The sequence below is a fragment of the Pleurodeles waltl genome, unplaced genomic scaffold (genome assembly GCF_031143425.1).
Source record: "Pleurodeles waltl isolate 20211129_DDA unplaced genomic scaffold, aPleWal1.hap1.20221129 scaffold_39, whole genome shotgun sequence".
Taxonomy (NCBI): Eukaryota; Metazoa; Chordata; class Amphibia; order Caudata; family Salamandridae; genus Pleurodeles; species Pleurodeles waltl.
Window position 1 is genome coordinate 928889 of NW_027150097.1, and position 19582 is coordinate 948470.

The window sequence follows — 19582 nt, forward strand, 5'->3', positions numbered from 1 at the left end:
TGTACTACTGAGAAGAACAATATAATTCTCAGTGTACGGAATGCAGTGTGACCTTGGGAGACACCTCACATACACTAAGCTGTAAAAAAAGTTCGCAGTTCCCATATGGTCTAGCGGTTAGGATTCCTGGTTTTCACCCAGGCGGCCTGGGTTCGACTCCCGGTATGGGAAATCCATATTTTTTTTTTTCACTACTCAGACATTTTTATCTTTCTCAGTTTTTTTCTATAAACCTAAATGCACCTAAAGTCTTAATAAATGTCACTTGCTTTGTCTTCTGCTTCCATCTAATGCCGTCAGAGGTTTACACCGACCCCCAAATCTACTGCCCTCTCTCCTCAGCCCTTGACCTGTACATTAATACTATGAAGGGTTATTCCTTGTTTTTCTTTTATTGCACAACAAAAAGTACAGATTATATAAAGAGACCGGGGCACAGAGAAGAAGGCAGCAATTGACTGTGGTGCCACCATGGGAAATTCGCATTTTATTACCTGCCCCGTCCATACTGTGGGTTCATCATTTGTTTTATGACATGATTCCCCTGCTGTGTTGTTTCTAGTATAAGACTTGAGTACTTTATGTGTTTTATATCATCTGTGATATTGCAGCTGTTGTTTGCAGTGTCCACATTTTGCAACCAGTGTGCTTTGTACCCTCACTGCTGCTCTCTCAGAGAGGGTAGGCTGAACACTACCGGTAGTATCAGACACCAGAGATGCCTCCTGTACCTGGAATAAAACTCTGCTTCTTTGTAAGAAATACAGGGGTGAAGATCTGCTGCATTCACAGTGACCCACTGACCCTTTTACAAAGGTTCCCAGCCGTGCAAAGACTCTTGGTGGTTAGTTAAGGGGCCATGCTAAATGGAGATTTCGAAGCATCAGACGAGACGTTTTCTTTGTTTCTGCATCAGCAAAAGTATATTTCTGTTTTTATGTTATTACTTGTGAAATACACATTTTAGTTGTGCTGTTGGATTTGTCATGTTTGATTTACAGTGTGAACGAATTCAAGCGATAGACAGTAGGTGGCGACTGACACTGCTTCAGGACTCCTAGGGTTGAGGATCGTGGACGTTGGTTCCATCGTGTAATGATTAGCACTCTGGACTCTGAATCCAGCAATCTGAGTTCCAATATCGGTAGGACCTGGAATGTTTGTAATAATACTTTTGTTTTAATTTATTGCAGGTCTTGAGCAGGAAACCATTTGTATCTCTGACATAACCCGTCTCTTCCTCTTTTCATTCCCCTCGTGGTTTCTGCGGTTTGGGGGCATCTATACATTATTCTATAGGCGTTGCTGGGGACACTTGATGCTACACACAGGTGTTGTCTACGTCCTGTGTCTGTGTGGACACCTCTCTACTCTGGCTACACAACTGTAAGATGCACAGTGTGGACCTGACTCCACTTGGCCTTCACACCGGATAACTTACAAGGAGAGAGAAACTTACGGAAATGTACGGTGTGAAAGAACGACTTTACCAAAGTGTTAATGTATGAAATTGCCCTTTGCTTTTTTTTTGTGAGTTGCAAATGGTAACCTTTGACTAAAGCAAGTACCCAAAAATAAACAGTTTTCAGCTGGACTCATATAACTTGCATTTGCAGTGGAAGATCTGCCTGGAGCAGTATATGAGTGTGAAAAGGTCTCTAGTTTTGTCTTGAAATACCAGAGACTTCGGCGCTCTCCACCAGTCTCCTTCGACATCACATCCTGATGCTGAACAGTATTAGCACATAAATGAATAAAAAACTGGCTGACGTGTACATGCACATGTGTGCATATGTACCACGGTGCTATAGTCTGATGACATATATGTGCCAGTCTGTGGGGTCAAAGGGCAGTCAGAAGTTACTGGGCCACAGTTGTATCAATGAGGACTGTGTACTTCCTGTGCCCTGGGGCATTCGTACTCTGGTCCCTCAAACTAGGGTGGAAGCCCCCCTTTAGCACATGACTCTCAGAATAACAAGTCAGAGCAGACATTAGTGTTACTGGGTACTCACACTTGTGAAAGGCACAAGTGCAAGTAGTGAACTGCAACCTGACCTCACAGCATACACTTTAGACATCCTTTGTAAACACACACACATATTTTCAGTCTAACTTGTTTACATTTTACATCAATAAATATGGTAATATTTGTACTTGAAATGTTTAATTTGCCTACCTTTGGCGCATATTCCTAGTACCTTATATTTTAACTTTTCTCCATTCGGGTGTATACAATTGGTATAATGTCAGAAAGGGAGAAGACGACCAAGAATTCCTAAGAATGTGTGCTTACATGCTTTTAAGAACATATGTCTGGTGTTGTGACAAAACAGCAGTGACCACTTCAGCTCAGCACTTGCTTCTTCCTCTGCTGTCCCAAAATATTGTGGAATTACTAGTCTCTGCGCCTCTGACAAGGCTGCTGACATCCAATTGATGATTTGTAGCCTTGTGGGCTGTGAGTGCTTTGGCTGTGCTGCCCCCTGGCAGTCACTCTGTGAAGATGCAGGTACCTGGGAACAACCCAGACTACTTCTGAGCTGTTTCTTCTCTGTGTGAACCAATCCAGTGTCAGGACTGGAGTCGGTGCTGTTAGTAGATAGAGAAGGAGTATAACTCGAGCCCCAGGAGGGCAGCCTGGAGCCTGTGACAGGTGCAGGGGAGTGTCGTCAAGGAAGCAGCTGGAAGATAACTGGAGAGGGGTCTGTGGGGCCATCAGTCTGGTGAGGAAACCCAGGAGTGTCCTACGGGAGGTGCGTGGCTTTGTCTGGCTCAAGGTGAGGGGTTAGTAATAGTGAATGCAGGGACTGCTGCTGTCCTCCGTGTCCTGGGCTCTGTGTATGTGTAGAAGCTCTAAGGTTGTAAATAATGAGACCTGACAGGTTGTGGCAGAAATGATGACTTCTGGTCATTCCTTCTCTTTTGTCAGAAGTGAGGTGTCTGTTACCCCAATTGAGTGTGTACTACTGAGAAGAACAATATAACTCTCAGTGTACGGAATGCAGTGTGACCTTGGGGGACACCTCACATACACTAAGCTGTAGAAAAAGTTCACAGTTCCCATATGGTCTAGCGGTTAGGATTCCTGGTTTTCACCCAGGGGGCCTGGGTTTGACTCCCGGTATGGGAAATCCATATTTGTTTTTTTCACTACTCAGACATTTTAATCTTTCTCAGTTTTTTTCTATAAACCTAAATGCACCTAAAGTCTTAATAAATGTCACTTGCTTTGTCTTCTGCTTCCATCTAATGCCGTCAGAGGTTTACACCGACCCCCAAATCTACTGCCCTCTCTCCCCAGCCCTTGACCTGTACATTAATACTATGAAGGGTTATTCCTTGTTTTTCTTTTCTTGCACAACAAAAAGTACAGATTATATAAAGAGAACGGGGCACAGAGAAGAAGGCAGCAATTGACTGTGGTGCCACCATGGGAAATTCACATTTTATTACCTGCCCGTCCATACTGTGGGTTCATCATTTGTTTTATGACATGATTCCCCTGCTGTGTTGTTTCTAGTATAAGACTTGAGTACTTTATGTGTTTTATATCATCTGTGATATTGCAGCTGTTGTTTGCAGTGTCCACATTTTGCAACCAGTGTGCTTTGTACCCTCACTGCTGCTCTCTCAGAGAGGGTAGGCTGAACACTACCGGTAGTATCAGACACCAGAGATGCCTCCTGTACCTGGAATAAAACTCTGCTTCTTTGTAAGAAATACAGGGGTGAAGATCTGCTGCATTCACAGTGACCCACTGACCCTTTTACAAAGGTTCCCAGCTGTGCAAAGACTCTTGGTGGTTAGTTAAGGGGCCATGCTAAATGGAGATTTCGAAGCATCAGACGAGACGTTTTCTTTGTTTCTGCATCAGCAAAAGTATATTTCTGTTTTTATGTTATTACTTGTGAAATACACATTTTAGTTGTGCTGTTGGATTTGTCATGTTTGATTTACAGTGTGAACGAATTCAGGCGATAGACAGTAGGTGGCGACTGACACTGCTTCAGGACTCCTAGGGTTGAGGATCGTGGACGTTGGTTCCATCGTGTAATGATTAGCACTCTGGACTCTGAATCCAGCAATCTGAGTTCCAATATCGGTAGGACCTGGAATGTTTGTAATAATACTTTTGTTTTAATTTATTGCAGGTCTTGAGCAGGAAACCATTTGTATCTCTGACATAACCCGTCTCTTCCTCTTTTCATTCCCCTCGTGGTTTCTGCGGTTTGGGGGCATCTATACATTATTCTATAGGCGTTGCTGGGGACACTTGATGCTACACACAGGTGTTGTCTACGTCCTGTGTCTGTGTGGACACCTCTCTACTCTGGCTACACAACTGTAAGATGCACAGTGTGGACCTGACTCCACTTGGCCTTCACACCGGATAACTTACAAGGAGAGAGAAACTTACGGAAATGTACGGTGTGAAAGAACGACTTTACCAAAGTGTTAATGTATGAAATTGCCCTTTGCTTTTTTTTTGTGAGTTGCAAATGGTAACCTTTGACTAAAGGAAGTACCCAAAAATAAACAGTTTTCAGCTGGACTCATGTAACTTGCATTTGCAGTGGAAGATCTGCCTGGAGCAGTATATGAGTGTGAAAAGGTCTCTAGTTTTGTCTTGAAATACCAGAGACTTCGGCGCTCTCCACCAGTCTCCTTCGACATCACATCCTGATGCTGAACAGTATTAGCACATAAATGAATAAAAAACTGGCTGACGTGTACATGCACATGTGTGCATATGTACCACGGTGCTATAGTCTGATGACATATATGTGCCAGTCTGTGGGGTCAAAGGGCAGTCAGAAGTTACTGGGCCACAGTTGTATCAATGAGGACTGTGTACTTCCTGTGCCCTAGGGCATTCGTACTCTGGTCCCTCAAACTAGGGTGGAAGCCCCCCTTTAGCACATGACTCTCAGATTAACAAGTCAGAGCAGACATTAGTGTTACTGGGTACTCACACTTGTGAAATGCACAAGTGCAAGTAGTGAACTGCAACCTGACCTCACAGCATACACTTTAGACATCCTTTGTAAACACACACACATATTTTCAGTCTAACTTGTTTACATTTTACATCAATAAATATGGTAATATTTGTACTTGAAATGTTTAATTTGCCTACCTTTGGCGCATATTCCTAGTACCTTATATTTTAACTTTTCTCCATTCGGGTGTATACAATTGGTATTATGTCAGAAAGGGAGAAGACGACCGAGAATGCCTAAGAATGTGCGCTTACATGCTTTTAAGAACATATGTCTGGTGTTGTGACAAAACAGCAGTTACCACTTCAGCTCAGCACTTGTTTCTTCCTCTGCTGTCCCAAAATATTGTGGAATTACTAGTCTCTGTGCCTCTGACAAGGCTGCTGACATCCAATTGATGATTTGTAGCCTTGTGGGCTGTGAGTGCTTTGGCTGTGCTGCCCCCTGGCAGTCACTCTGTGAAGATGCAGGTACCTGGGAACAAGCCAGACTACTTCTGAGCTGTTTCTTCTCTGTGTGAACCAATCCAGTGTCAGGACTGGAGTCGGTGCTGTTAGTAGATAGAGAAGGAGTATAACTCGAGCCCCAGGAGGGCAGCCTGGAGCCTGTGACAGGTGCAGGGGAGTGTCGTCAAGGAAGCAGCTGGAAGATAACTGGAGAGGGGTCTGTGGGGCCATCAGTCTGGTGAGGAAACCCAGGAGTGTCCTACGGGAGGGGCGTGGCTTTGTCTGGCTCAAGGGGAGGGGTTAGTAATAGTGAATGCAGGGACTGCTGCTGTCCTCCGTGTCCTGGGCTCTGTGTATGTGTAGAAGCTCTAAGGTTGTAAATAATGAGACCTGACAGGTTGTGGCAGAAATGATGACTTCTGGTCATTCCTTCTCTTTTGTCAGAAGTGAGGTGTCTGTTACCCCAATTGATTGTGTACTACTGAGAAGAACAATACAACTCTCAGTGTACGGAATGCACTGTGACCTTGGGGGACACCTCACATACACTAAGCTGTAGAAAAAGTTCACAGTTCCCATATGGTCTAGCGGTTAGGATTCCTGGTTTTCACCCAGGCGGCCTGGGTTCGACTCCCGGTATGGGAAATCCATATTTGTTTTTTTCACTACTCAGACATTTTAATCTTTCTCAGTTTTTTTCTATAAACCTAAATGCACCTAAAGTCTTAATAAATGTCACTTGCTTTGTCTTCTGCTTCCATCTAATGCCGTCAGAGGTTTACACCGACCCCCAAATCTACTGCCCTCTCTCCCCAGCCCTTGACCTGTACATTAATACTATGAAGGGTTATTCCTTGTTTTTCTTTTCTTGCACAACAAAAAGTACAGATTATATAAAGAGACCGGGGCACAGAGAAGAAGGCAGCAATTGACTGTGGTGCCACCATGGGAAATTCGCATTTTATTACCTGCCCGTCCATACTGTGGGTTCATCATTTGTTTTATGACATGATTCCCCTGCTGTGTTGTTTCTAGTATAAGACTTGAGTACTTTATGTGTTTTATATCATCTGTGATATTGCAGCTGTTGTTTGCAGTGTCCACATTTTGCAACCAGTGTGCTTTGTACCCTCACTGCTGCTCTCTCAGAGAGGGTAGGCTGAACACTACCGGTAGTATCAGACACCAGAGATGCCTCCTGTACCTGGAATAAAACTCTGCTTCTTTGTAAGAAATACAGGGGTGAAGATCTGCTGCATTCACAGTGACCCACTGACCCTTTTACAAAGGTTCCCAGCTGTGCAAAGACTCTTGGTGGTTAGTTAAGGGGCCATGCTAAATGGAGATTTCGAAGCATCAGACGAGACGTTTTCTTTGTTTCTGCATCAGCAAAAGTATATTTCTGTTTTTATGTTATTACTTGTGAAATACACATTTTAGTTGTGCTGTTGGATTTGTCATGTTTGATTTACAGTGTGAACGAATTCAGGCGATAGACAGTAGGTGGCGACTGACACTGCTTCAGGACTCCTAGGGTTGAGGATCGTGGACGTTGGTTCCATCGTGTAATGATTAGCACTCTGGACTCTGAATCCAGCAATCTGAGTTCCAATATCGGTAGGACCTGGAATGTTTGTAATAATACTTTTGTTTTAATTTATTGCAGGTCTTGAGCAGGAAACCATTTGTATCTCTGACATAACCCGTCTCTTCCTCTTTTCATTCCCCTCGTGGTTTCTGCGGTTTGGGGGCATCTATACATTATTCTATAGGCGTTGCTGGGGACACTTGATGCTACACACAGGTGTTGTCTACGTCCTGTGTCTGTGTGGACACCTCTCTACTCTGGCTACACAACTGTAAGATGCACAGTGTGGACCTGACTCCACTTGGCCTTCACACCGGATAACTTACAAGGAGAGAGAAACTTACGGAAATGTACGGTGTGAAAGAACGACTTTACCAAAGTGTTAATGTATGAAATTGCCCTTTGCTTTTTTTTTGTGAGTTGCAAATGGTAACCTTTGACTAAAGCAAGTACCCAAAAATAAACAGTTTTCAGCTGGACTCATGTAACTTGCATTTGCAGTGGAAGATCTGCCTGGAGCAGTATATGAGTGTGAAAAGGTCTCTAGTTTTGTCTTGAAATACCAGAGACTTCGGCGCTCTCCACCAGTCTCCTTCGACATCACATCCTGATGCTGAACAGTATTAGCACATAAATGAATAAAAAACTGGCTGACGTGTACATGCACATGTGTGCATATGTACCACGGTGCTATAGTCTGATGACATATATGTGCCAGTCTGTGGGGTCAAAGGGCAGTGAGAAGTTACTGGGCCACAGTTGTATCAATGAGGACTGTGTACTTCCTGTGCCCTAGGGCATTCGTACTCTGGTCCCTCAAACTAGGGTGGAAGCCCCCCTTTAGCACATGACTCTCAGATTAACAAGTCAGAGCAGACATTAGTGTTACTGGGTACTCACACTTGTGAAAGGCACAAGTGCAAGTAGTGAACTGCAACCTGACCTCACAGCATACACTTTAGACATCCTTTGTAAACACACACACATATTTTCAGTCTAACTTGTTTACATTTTACATCAATAAATATGGTAATATTTGTACTTGAAATGTTTAATTTGCCTACCTTTGGCGCATATTCCTAGTACCTTATATTTTAACTTTTCTCCATTCGGGTGCATACAATTGGTATTATGTCAGAAAGGGAGAAGACGACCGAGAATGCCTAAGAATGTGCGCTTACATGCTTTTAAGAACATATGTCTGGTGTTGTGACAAAACAGCAGTTACCACTTCAGCTCAGCACTTGTTTCTTCCTCTGCTGTCCCAAAATATTGTGGAATTACTAGTCTCTGTGCCTCTGACAAGGCTGCTGACATCCAATTGATGATTTGTAGCCTTGTGGGCTGTGAGTGCTTTGGCTGTGCTGCCCCCTGGCAGTCACTCTGTGAAGATGCAGGTACCTGGGAACAAGCCAGACTACTTCTGAGCTGTTTCTTCTCTGTGTGAACCAATCCAGTGTCAGGACTGGAGTCGGTGCTGTTAGTAGATAGAGAAGGAGTATAACTCGAGCCCCAGGAGGGCAGCCTGGAGCCTGTGACAGGTGCAGGGGAGTGTCGTCAAGGAAGCAGCTGGAAGATAACTGGAGAGGGGTCTGTGGGGCCATCAGTCTGGTGAGGAAACCCAGGAGTGTCCTACGGGAGGGGCGTGGCTTTGTCTGGCTCAAGGGGAGGGGTTAGTAATAGTGAATGCAGGGACTGCTGCTGTCCTCCGTGTCCTGGGCTCTGTGTATGTGTAGAAGCTCTAAGGTTCTAAATAATGAGACCTGACAGGTTGTGGCAGAAATGATGACTTCTGGTCATTCTTTCTCTTTTGTCAGAAGTGAGGTGTCTGCTACCCCAATTGATTGTGTACTACTGAGAAGAACAATATAACTCTCAGTGTACGGAATGCAGTGTGACCTTGGGAGACACCTCACATACACTAAGCTGTAGAAAAAGTTCACAGTTCCCATATGGTCTAGCGGTTTGGATTCCTGGTTTTCACCCAGGCGGCCTGGGTTTGACTCCCGGTATGGGAAATCCATATTTTTTTTTTTCACTACTCAGACATTTTAATCTTTCTCAGTTTTTTTCTATAAACCTAAATGCACCTAAAGTCTTAATAAATGTCACTTGCTTTGTCTTCTGCTTCCATCTAATGCCGTCAGAGGTTTACACCGACCCCCAAATCTACTGCCCTCTCTCCCCAGCCCTTGACCTGTACATTAATACTATGAAGGGTTATTCCTTGTTTTTCTTTTATTGCACAACAAAAAGTACAGATTATATAAAGAGACCGGGGCACAGAGAAGAAGGCAGCAATTGACTGTGGTGCCACCATGGGAAATTCGCATTTTATTACCTGCCCCGTCCATACTGTGGGTTCATCATTTGTTTTATGACATGATTCCCCTGCTGTGTTGTTTCTAGTATAAGACTTGAGTACTTTATGTGTTTTATATCATCTGTGATATTGCAGCTGTTGTTTGCAGTGTCCACATTTTGCAACCAGTGTGCTTTGTACCCTCACTGCTGCTCTCTCAGAGAGGGTAGGCTGAACACTACCGGTAGTATCAGACACCAGAGATGCCTCCTGTACCTGGAATAAAACTCTGCTTCTTTGTAAGAAATACAGGGGTGAAGATCTGCTGCATTCACAGTGACCCACTGACCCTTTTACAAAGGTTCCCAGCCGTACAAAGACTCTTGGTGGTTAGTTAAGGGGCCATGCTAAATGGAGATTTCGAAGCATCAGACGAGACGTTTTCTTTGTTTCTGCATCAGCAAAAGTATATTTCTGTTTTTATGTTATTACTTGTGAAATACACATTTTAGTTGTGCTGTTGGATTTGTCATGTTTGATTTACAGTGTGAACGAATTCAAGCGATAGACAGTAGGTGGCGACTGACACTGCTTCAGGACTCCTAGGGTTGAGGATCGTGGACGTTGGTTCCATCGTGTAATGATTAGCACTCTGGACTCTGAATCCAGCAATCTGAGTTCCAATATCGGTAGGACCTGGAATGTTTGTAATAATACTTTTGTTTTAATTTATTGCAGGTCTTGAGCAGGAAACCATTTGTATCTCTGACATAACCCGTCTCTTCCTCTTTTCATTCCCCTCGTGGTTTCTGCGGTTTGGGGGCATCTATACATTATTCTATACGCGTTGCTGGGGACACTTGATGCTACACACAGGTGTTGTCTACGTCCTGTGTCTGTGTGGACACCTCTCTACTCTGGCTACAGAATTGTAAGATGCACAGTGTGGACCTGACTCCACTTGGCCTTCACACCGGATAACTTACAAGGAGAGAGAAACTTACGGAAATGTACGGTGTGAAAGAACGACTTTACCAAAGTGTTAATGTATGAAATTGCCCTTTGCTTTTTTTTTGTGAGTTGCAAATGGTAACCTTTGACTAAAGCAAGTACCCAAAAATAAACAGTTTTCAGCTGGACTCATATAACTTGCATTTGCAGTGGAAGATCTGCCTGGAGCAGTATATGAGTGTGAAAAGGTCTCTAGTTTTGTCTTGAAATACCAGAGACTTCGGCGCTCTCTAACAGTCTCCTTCGACATCACATCCTGATGCTGAACAGTATTAGTACATAAATGAATAAAAAACTGGCTGACGTGTACATGCACATGTGTGCATATGTACCACGGTGCTATAGTCTGATGACATATATGTGCCAGTCTGTGGGGTCAAAGGGCAGTCAGAAGTTACTGGGCCACAGTTGTATCAATGAGGACTGTGTACTTCCTGTGCCCTGGGGCATTCGTACTCTGGTCCCTCAAACTAGGGTGGAAGCCCCCCTTTAGTACATGACTCTCAGAATAACAAGTCAGAGAAGACATTAGTGTAACTGGGTACTCACACTTGTGAAAGGCACAAGTGCAAGTAGTGAACTGCAACCTGACCTCACAGCATACACTTTAGACATCCTTTGTAAACACACACACATATTTTCAGTCTAACTTGTTTACATTTTACATCAATAAATATGGTAATATTTGTACTTGAAATGTTTAATTTGCCTACCTTTGGCGCATATTCCTAGTACCTTATATTTTAACTTTTCTCCATTCGGGTGTATACAATTGGTATAATGTCAGAAAGGGAGAAGACGACCGAGAATGCCTAAGAATGTGCGCTTACATGCTTTTAAGAACATATGTCTGGTGTTGTGACAAAACAGCAGTGACCACTTCAGCTCAGCACTTGCTTCTTCCTCTGCTGTCCCAAAATATTGTGGAATTACTAGTCTCTGTGCCTCTGACAAGGCTGCTGACATCCAATTGATGATTTGTAGCCTTGTGGGCTGTGAGTGCTTTGGCTGTGCTGCCCCCTGGCAGTCACTCTGTGAAGATGCAGGTACCTGGGAACAACCCAGACTACTTCTGAGCTGTTTCTTCTCTGTGTGAACCAATCCAGTGTCAGGACTGGAGTCGGTGCTGTTAGTAGATAGAGAAGGAGTATAACTCGAGCCCCAGGAGAGCAGCCTGGAGCCTGTGACAGGTGCAGGGGAGTGTCGTCAAGGAAGCAGCTGGAAGATAACTGGAGAGGGGTCTGTGGGGCCATCAGTCTGGTGAGGAAACCCAGGAGTGTCCTACGCGAGGGGCGTGGCTTTGTCTGGCTCAAGGGGAGGGGTTAGTAATAGTGAATGCAGGGACTGCTGCTGTCCTCCGTGTCCTGGGCTCTGTGTATGTGTAGAAGCTCTAAGGTTGTAAATAATGAGACCTGACAGGTTGTGGCAGAAATGATGACTTCTGGTCATTCTTTCTCTTTTGTCAGAAGTGAGGTGTCTGTTACCCCAATTGATTGTGTACTACTGAGAAGAACAATATAACTCTCAGTGTACGGAATGCAGTGTGACCTTGGGAGACACCTCACATACACTAAGCTGTAGAAAAATTTCACAGTTCCCATATGGTCTAGCGGTTAGGATTCCTGGTTTTCACCCAGGCGGCCTGGGTTCGACTCCCGGTATGGGAAATCCATATTTATTTTTTTCACTACTCAGACATTTTAATCTTTCTCAGTTTTTTTCTATAAACCTAAATGCACCTAAAGTCTTAATAAATGTCACTTGCTTTGTCTTCTGCTTCCATCTAATGCCGTCAGAGGTTTACACCGACCCCCAAATCTACTGACCTCTCTCCACAGCCCTTGACCTGTACATTAATACTATGAAGGGTTATTCCTTGTTTTTCTTTTATTGCACAACAAAAAGTACAGATTATATAAAGAGACCGGGGCACAGAGAAGAAGGCAGCAATTGACTGTGGTGCCACCATGGGAAATTCGCATTTTATTACCTGCCCCGTCCATACAGTGGGTTCATCATTTGTTTTATGACATGATTCCCCTGCTGTGTTGTTTCTAGTATAAGACTTGAGTACTTTATGTATTTTATATCATCTGTGATATTGCAGCTGTTGTTTGCAGTGTCCACATTTTGCAACCAGTGTGCTTTGTACCCTCACTGCTGCTCTCTCAGAGAGGGTAGGCTGAACACTACCGGTAGTATCAGACACCAGAGATGCCTCCTGTACCTGGAATAAAACTCTGCTTCTTTGTAAGAAATACAGGGGTGAAGATCTGCTGCATTCACAGTGACCCACTGACCCTTTTACAAAGGTTCCCAGCCGTACAAAGACTCTTGGTGGTTAGTTAAGGGGCCATGCTAAATGGAGATTTCGAAGCATCAGACGAGACGTTTTCTTTGTTTCTGCATCAGCAAAAGTATATTTCTGTTTTTATGTTATTACTTGTGAAATACACATTTTAGTTGTGCTGTTGGATTTGTCATGTTTGATTTACAGTGTGAACGAATTCAAGCGATAGACAGTAGGTGGCGACTGACACTGCTTCAGGACTCCTAGGGTTGAGGATCGTGGACGTTGGTTCCATCGTGTAATGATTAGCACTCTGGACTCTGAATCCAGCAATCTGAGTTCCAATATCGGTAGGACCTGGAATGTTTGTAATAATACTTTTGTTTTAATTTATTGCAGGTCTTGAGCAGGAAACCATTTGTATCTCTGACATAACCCGTCTCTTCCTCTTTTCATTCCCCTCATGGTTTCTGCGGTTTGGGGGCATCTATACATTATTCTATAGGCGTTGCTGGGGACACTTGATGCTACACACAGGTGTTGTCTACGTCCTGTGTCTGTGTGGACACCTCTCTACTCTGGCTACACAACTGTAAGATGCACAGTGTGGACCTGACTCCACTTGGCCTTCACACCGGATAACTTACAAGGAGAGAGAAACTTACGGAAATGTACGGTGTGAAAGAACGACTTTACCAAAGTGTTAATGTATGAAATTGCCCTTTGCTTTTTTTTTGTGAGTTGCAAATGGTAACCTTTGACTAAAGGAAGTACCCAAAAATAAACAGTTTTAGGCTGGACTCATATAACTTGCATTTGCAGTGGAAGATCTGCCTGGAGCAGTATATGAGTGTGAAAAGGTCTCTAGTTTTGTCTTGAAATACCAGAGACTTCGGCGCTCTCCACCAGTCTCCTTCGACATCACATCCTGATGCTGAACAGTATTAGCACATAAATGAATAAAAAACTGGCTGACGTGTACATGCACATGTGTGCATATGTACCACGGTGCTATAGTCTGATGACATATGTGTGCCAGTCTGTGGGGTCAAAGGGCAGTCAGAAGTTACTGGGCCACAGTTGTATCAATGAGGACTGTGTATTTCCTGTGCCCTGGGGCATTCGTACTCTGGTCCCTCAAACTAGGGTGGAAGCCCCCCTTTAGCACATGACTCTCAGATTAACAAGTCAGAGCAGACATTAGTGTTACTGGGTACTCACACTTGTGAAAGGCACAAGTGCAAATAGTGAACTGCAACCTGACCTCACAGCATACACTTTAGACATCCTTTGTAAACACACACACATATTTTCAGTCTAACTTGTTTACATTTTACATCAATAAATATGGTAATATTTGTACTTGAAATGTTTAATTTGCCTACCTTTGGCGCATATTCCTAGTACCTTATATTTTAACTTTTCTCCATTCGGGTGTATACAATTGGTATAATGTCAGAAAGGGAGAAGACGACCGAGAATGCCTAAGAATGTGCACTTACATGCTTTTAAGAACATATGTCTGGTGTTGTGACAAAACAGCAGTTACCACTTCAGCTCAGCACTTGCTTCTTCCTCTGCTGTCCCAAAATATTGTGGAATTACTAGTCTCTGTGCCTCTGACAAGGCTGCTGACATCCAATTGATGATTTGTAGCCTTGTGGGCTGTGAGTGCTTTGGCTGTGCTGCCCCCTGGCAGTCACTCTGTGAAGATGCAGGTACCTGGGAACAACCCAGACTACTTCTGAGCTGTTTCTTCTCTGTGTGAACCAATCCAGTGTCAGGACTGGAGTCGGTGCTGTTAGTAGATAGAGAAGGAGTATAACTCGAGCCCCAGGAGGGCAGCCTGGAGTCTGTGACTGGTGCAGGGGAGTGTCGTCAAGGAAGCAGCTGGAAGATAACTGGAGAGGGGTCTGTGGGGCCACCAGTCTGGTGAGGAAACCCAGGAGTGTCCTACGGGAGGGGCGTGGCTTTGTCTGGCTCAAGGGGAGGGTTTAGTAATAGTGAATGCAGGGACTGCTGCTGTCCTCCGTGTCCTGGGCTCTGTGTATGTGTAGAAGCTCTAAGGTTCTAAATAATGAGACCTGACAGGTTGTGGCAGAAATGATGACTTCTGGTCATTCTTTCTCTTTTGTCAGAAGTGAGGTGTCTGCTACCCCAATTGATTGTGTACTACTGAGAAGAACAATATAACTCTCAGTGTACGGAATGCAGTGTGACCTTGGGAGACACCTCACATACACTAAGCTGTAGAAAAAGTTCAAAGTTCCCATATGGTCTAGCGGTTTGGATTCCTGGTTTTCACCCAGGCGGCCTGGGTTTGACTCCCGGTATGGGAAATCCATATTTTTTTTTTTCACTACTCAGACATTTTAATCTTTCTCAGTTTTTTTCTATAAACCTAAATGCACCTAAAGTCTTAATAAATGTCACTTGCTTTGTCTTCTGCTTCCATCTAATGCCGTCAGAGGTTTACACCGACCCCCAAATCTACTGACCTCTCTCCACAGCCCTTGACCTGTACATTAATACTATGAAGGGTTATTCCTTGTTTTTCTTTTATTGCACAACAAAAAGTACAGATTATATAAAGAGACCGGGGCACAGAGAAGAAGGCAGCAATTGACTGTGGTGCCACCATGGGAAATTCGCATTTTATTACCTGCCCCGTCCATACTGTGGGTTCATCATTTGTTTTATGACATGATTCCCCTGCTGTGTTGTTTCTAGTATAAGACTTGAGTACTTTATGTATTTTATATCATCTGTGATATTGCAGCTGTTGTTTGCAGTGTCCACATTTTGCAACCAGTGTGCTTTGTACCCTCACTGCTGCTCTCTCAGAGAGGGTAGGCTGAACACTACCGGTAGTATCAGACACCAGAGATGCCTCCTGTACCTGGAATAAAACTCTGCTTCTTTGTAAGAAATACAGGGGTGAAGATCTGCTGCATTCACAGTGACCCACTGACCCTTTTACAAAGGTTCCCAGCCGTACAAAGACTCTTGGTGGTTAGTTAAGGGGCCATGCTAAATGGAGATTTCGAAGCATCAGACGAGACGTTTTCTTTGTTTCTGCATCAGCAAAAGTATATTTCTGTTTTTATGTTATTACTTGTGAAATACACATTTTAGTTGTGCTGTTGGATTTGTCATGTTTGATTTACAGTGTGAACGAATTCAAGCGATAGACAGTAGGTGGCGACTGACACTGCTTCAGGACTCCTAGGGTTGAGGATCGTGGACGTTGGTTCCATCGTGTAATGATTAGCACTCTGGACTCTGAATCCAGCAATCTGAGTTCCAATATCGGTAGGACCTGGAATGTTTGTAATAATACTTTTGTTTTAATTTATTGCAGGTCTTGAGCAGGAAACCATTTGTATCTCTGACATAACCCGTCTCTTCCTCTTTTCATTCCCCTCGTGGTTTCTGCGGTTTGGGGGCATCTATACATTATTCTATACGCGTTGCTGGGGACACTTGATGCTACACACAGGTGTTGTCTACGTCCTGTGTCTGTGTGGACACCTCTCTACTCTGGCTACACAACTGTAAGATGCACAGTGTGGACCTGACTCCACTTGGCCTTCACACCGGATAACTTACAAGGAGAGAGAAACTTACGGAAATGTACGGTGTGAAAGAACGACTTTACCAAAGTGTTAATGTATGAAATTGCCCTTTGCTTTTTTTTTGTGAGTTGCAAATGGTAACCTTTGACTAAAGCAAGTACCCAAAAATAAACAGTTTTCAGCTGGACTCATATAACTTGCATTTGCAGTGGAAGATCTGCCTGGAGCAGTATATGAGTGTGAAAAGGTCTCTAGTTTTGTCTTGAAATACCAGAGACTTCGGCGCTCTCCACCAGTCTCCTTCGACATCACATCCTGATGCTGAACAGTATTAGCACATAAATGAATAAAAAACTGGCTGACGTGTACATGCACATGTGTGCATATGTACCACGGTGCTATAGTCTGATGACATATATGTGCCAGTCTGTGGGGTCAAAGGGCAGTCAGAAGTTACTGGGCCACAGTTGTATCAATGAGGACTGTGTACTTCCTGTGCCCTGGGGCATTCGTACTCTGGTCCCTCAAACTAGGGTGGAAGCCCCCCTTTAGCACATGACTCTCAGATTAACAAGTCAGAGCAGACATTAGTGTTACTGGGTACTCACACTTGTGAAAGGCACAAGTGCAAATAGTGAACTGCAACCTGACCTCACAGCATACACTTTAGACATCCTTTGTAAACACACACACATATTTTCAGTCTAACTTGTTTACATTTTACATCAATAAATATGGTAATATTTGTACTTGAAATGTTTAATTTGCCTACCTTTGGCGCATATTCCTAGTACCTTATATTTTAACTTTTCTCCATTCGGGTGTATACAATTGGTATAATGTCAGAAAGGGAGAAGACGACCGAGAATGCCTAAGAATGTGCGCTTACATGCTTTTAAGAACATATGTCTGGTGTTGTGACAAAACAGCAGTTACCACTTCAGCTCAGCACTTGCTTCTTCCTCTGCTGTCCCAAAATATTGTGGAATTACTAGTCTCTGTGCCTCTGACAAGGCTGCTGACATCCAATTGATGATTTGTAGCCTTGTGGGCTGTGAGTGCTTGGGCTGTGCTGCCCCCTGGCAGTCACTCTGTGAAGATGCAGGTACCTGGGAACAACCCAGACTACTTCTGAGCTGTTTCTTCTCTGTGTGAACCAATCCAGTGTCAGGACTGGAGTCGGTGCTGTTAGTAGATAGAGAAGGAGTATAACTCGAGCCCCAGGAGGGCAGCCTGGAGTCTGTGACAGGTGCAGGGGAGTGTCGTCAAGGAAGCAGCTGGAAGATAACTGGAGAGGGGTCTGTGGGGCCATCAGTCTGGTGAGGAAACCCAGGAGTGTCCTACGGGAGGGGCGTGGCTTTGTCTGGCTCAAGGGGAGGGGTTAGTAATAGTGAATGCAGGGACTGCTGCTGTCCTCCGTGTCCTGGGCTCTGTGTATGTGTAGAAGCTCTAAGGTTCTAAATAATGAGACCTGACAGGTTGTGGCAGAAATGATGACTTCTGGTCATTCTTTCTCTTTTGTCAGAAGTGAGGTGTCTGCTACCCCAATTGATTGTGTACTACTGAGAAGAACAATATAACTCTCAGTGTACGGAATGCAGTGTGACCTTGGGAGACACCTCACATACACTAAGCTGTAGAAAAAGTTCACAGTTCCCTTATGGTCTAGCGGTTTGGATTCCTGGTTTTCACCCAGGCGGCCTGGGTTTGACTCCCGGTATGGGAAATCCATCTTTATTTTTTTCACTACTCAGACATTTTAATCTTTCTCAGTTTTTTTCTATAAACCTAAATGCACCTAAAGTCTTAATAAATGTCACTTGCTTTGTCTTCTGCTTCCATCTAATGCCGTCAGAGGTTTACACCGACCCCCAAATCTACTGCCCTCTCTCCCCAGCCCTTGACCTGTACATTAATACTATGAAGGGTTATTCCTTGTTTTTCTTTTATTGCACAACAAAAAGTACAGATTATATAAAGAGACCGGGGCACAGAGAAGAAGGCAGCAATTGACTGTGGTGCCAACATGGGAAATTCGCATTTTATTACCTGCCCCGTCCATACTGTGGGTTCATCATTTGTTTTATGACATGATTCCCCTGCTGTGTTGTTTCTAGTATAAGACTTGAGTACTTTATGTATTTTATATCATCTGTGATATTGCAGCTGTTGTTTGCAGTGTCCACATTTTGCAACCAGTGCTTTGTACCCTCACTGCTGCTCTCTCAGAGAGGGTAGGCTGAACACTACCGGTAGTATCAGACACCAGAGATGCCTCCTGTACCTGGAATAAAACTCTGCTTCTTTGTAAGAAATACAGGGGTGAAGATCTGCTGCATTCACAGTGACCCACTGACCCTTTTACAAAGGTTCCCAGCCGTGCAAAGACTCTTGGTGGTTAGTTAAGGGGCCATGCTAAATGGAGATTTCGAAGCATCAGACGAGACGTTTTCTTTGTTTCTGCATCAGCAAAAGTATATTTCTGTTTTTATGTTATTACTTGTGAAATACACATTTTAGTTGTGCTGTTGGATTTGTCATGTTTGATTTACAGTGTGAACGAATTCAAGCGATAGACAGTAGGTGGCGACTGACACTGCTTCAGGACTCCTAGGGTTGAGGATCGTGGACGTTGGTTCCATCGTGTAATGATTAGCACTCTGGACTCTGAATCCAGCAATCTGAGTTCCAATATCGGTAGGACCTGGAATGTTTGTAATAATACTTTTGTTTTAATTTATTGCAGGTCTTGAGCAGGAAACCATTTGTATCTCTGACATAACCCGTCTCTTCCTCTTTTCATTCCCCTCGTGGTTTCTGCGGTTTGGGGGCATCTATACATTATTCTATACGCGTTGCTGGGGACACTTGATGCTACACACAGGTGTTGTCTACGTCCTGTGTCTGTGTGGACACCTCTCTACTCTGGCTACACAACTGTAAGATGCACAGTGTGGACCTGACTCCACTTGGCCTTCACACCGGATAACTTACAAGGAGAGAGAAACTTACGGAAATGTACGGTGTGAAAGAACGACTTTACCAAAGTGTTAATGTATGAAATTGCCCTTTGCTTTTTTTTTGTGAGTTGCAAATGGTAACCTTTGACTAAAGCAAGTACCCAAAAATAAACAGTTTTCAGCTGGACTCATATAACTTGCATTTGCAGTGGAAGATCTGCCTGGAGCAGTATATGAGTGTGAAAAGGTCTCTAGTTTTGTCTTGAAATACCAGAGACTTCGGCGCTCTCTAACAGTCTCCTTCGACATCACATCCTGATGCTGAACAGTATTAGTACATAAATGAATAAAAAACTGGCTGACGTGTACATGCACATGTGTGCATATGTACCACGGTGCTATAGTCT

General features: G+C 43.9%; 6 non-coding genes across 6 annotated transcripts; all 6 read left to right on the forward strand.

Moving 5' to 3' along the window:
- The first annotated feature begins 99 nt into the window (after nucleotides 1-99).
- TRNAE-UUC (transfer RNA glutamic acid (anticodon UUC)) lies at nucleotides 100-171 on the forward strand. Its single transcript has one exon. It is a non-coding gene; the product is annotated as a tRNA-Glu (tRNA).
- Nucleotides 172-3061: 2890 nt separating this feature from the next.
- TRNAE-UUC (transfer RNA glutamic acid (anticodon UUC)) lies at nucleotides 3062-3133 on the forward strand. Its single transcript has one exon. It is a non-coding gene; the product is annotated as a tRNA-Glu (tRNA).
- A 2889-nt stretch (nucleotides 3134-6022) lies between these two features.
- On the forward strand, nucleotides 6023-6094 carry TRNAE-UUC (transfer RNA glutamic acid (anticodon UUC)). Its single transcript has one exon. It is a non-coding gene; the product is annotated as a tRNA-Glu (tRNA).
- A 2889-nt stretch (nucleotides 6095-8983) lies between these two features.
- On the forward strand, nucleotides 8984-9055 carry TRNAE-UUC (transfer RNA glutamic acid (anticodon UUC)). Its single transcript has one exon. It is a non-coding gene; the product is annotated as a tRNA-Glu (tRNA).
- Nucleotides 9056-11945: 2890 nt separating this feature from the next.
- On the forward strand, nucleotides 11946-12017 carry TRNAE-UUC (transfer RNA glutamic acid (anticodon UUC)). Its single transcript has one exon. It is a non-coding gene; the product is annotated as a tRNA-Glu (tRNA).
- Nucleotides 12018-14907: 2890 nt separating this feature from the next.
- Nucleotides 14908-14979, forward strand: TRNAE-UUC (transfer RNA glutamic acid (anticodon UUC)). Its single transcript has one exon. It is a non-coding gene; the product is annotated as a tRNA-Glu (tRNA).
- Nucleotides 14980-19582: the final 4603 nt, after the last annotated feature.